Source organism: Carassius auratus, unplaced genomic scaffold (assembly GCF_003368295.1).
Source record: "Carassius auratus strain Wakin unplaced genomic scaffold, ASM336829v1 scaf_tig00027652, whole genome shotgun sequence".
Lineage (NCBI taxonomy): Eukaryota > Metazoa > Chordata > Actinopteri > Cypriniformes > Cyprinidae > Carassius > Carassius auratus.
The window spans coordinates 1-1,836 of record NW_020525612.1 but is presented as its reverse complement, the minus strand read 5'-3'; positions in this window follow the sequence as shown (position 1 = coordinate 1,836).

Below are 1,836 nucleotides of genomic sequence, written 5' to 3'. Positions count from 1 at the left end.
AGCAAATCAAAAGGACTCATCAATACAGAAAAATCACTGAGGAGCACAGCTCTATGGGACACGGGACAAAAACTGAACATGTTGGAGAATTAATCTGTAACCCTCTCCCAGTTAATCAGCCCTCATACACAGACACACCCAGTCATGCAAACACATCCACAAAGTGTGAGTCAATGCTATGGACTGGTGACAAAGGTCGATAAGTAGATAACTGGGACTCAGGCAAATGGACCATTGAGAGCTGTGTTAAGAGATATACTGACTAAACTGCACTCCCATGTCCACATCTGTTCATTTAGCCAGACTATCCACTCCGCAAGGAAGGGTATCCTTTACATAAATCCTAACCTTTTAAATAGTTGGTTTCAAGATGCTGGGAAAAAGGTGAGTCGCTACACTAACTTTCATTAAGTCTTTTTTTTTGAGTTGGCCATATTCAATAAATTTAAAACATGGATATTTGTAGAAAATATTTAGCAATCACATTCTTAGTCAACTAAAGTTGGCTACAAAAGTCTCATTAATTGGCGATAAACATCCAATTGCTCTTTTTTGTATTTTGATTTTTTTTGTGACTTGTGTGGGATACACAATTTTGCAGCTCAAGCTATTTTTCCTTTTTTTTTTCACGGACACAAATGACAGGATAATGTCAGGATATGTGCTTGTGACATATATTGACTACTAAGAAAAATCCAATTTATAAGCAGATGCTGAAGCTGAGTGCACCAAACTCAATGCTCTGTGTCCATCAAAGTGCACATACACACACACACACAACACGCACGCACACACACACACACACACACACACACACACACAATCAATAACAAATACAGACTCAAGATAACCTGTGAATACTCACAATTATTTGGATGATGACCTCATCTTTGGGGGATTCAGGCTTTGTGATTCCTGCTGACTCAGACTAATCTTGTTTAATAATAAAGAATGACCTACATAAAGAAGGCCTGTTTATGGTCATTTCGTAGTCTTTGGGCTGTAGAAAGCTTGTTGATTAACACCTATTGGAACTTTAAATCATTTAAATTAAACATAATTTGGAAACAAATCTCAGAAGACTGCAGGAAAAAAAGACAACATAAGCTGTTCTTCTACGCATATGATTTGATTACAACTTCAATTATTTGGGCACTGTAATCGGACAAATGTGTTAATTCTACTGCATCAAACTAAGTGACATCTGAGTTTTTCTCAGATCTACCACCACTTATATGAACCATTTTTGCCATACATTACTTTAATAATGGACATGAAATAAACTGCCCTCCAGTGCACAAAGATGTCCAGGCAGAGAAACAACAGATGTAGCACAACACACTCATTCTGGATATTACATATTCCACAAAGAAATTTAGAAAGTGTGCAAATATAATTTTTATCTTAATACATTTCTGTATTCAACTTTTTATCTTACAACATAACATAATGTATTTCTTAGTGACAGAAAACTGGGTGTTTTCTCTAGTGCTAAGTATACTAGACATACATTTACATGTACTTAATAAAATACCTTTGTACTTTTATTATACTAAACTGGTATACTTCAAGTCATTTGGAAAAATATTTTGTGCTTAATGCACTTTAATTGTGTGGCTGAAGTCCACTGAAGTATATTTGATCGTGCTAAAGTGGAACTATTGCAAGTATGCTTTAGCTACATTTTAAATATCTTGCATTTAAACGCTGATATCATAAAAAAAAAATATATATCATACAATCCTCGTCATTAGTGACATTAAAACACATTTCAGGCTTAATATAAAAAAATGTACTTTGTGCACATGTAGAACTCCAAATAAAGTTTAATTATGT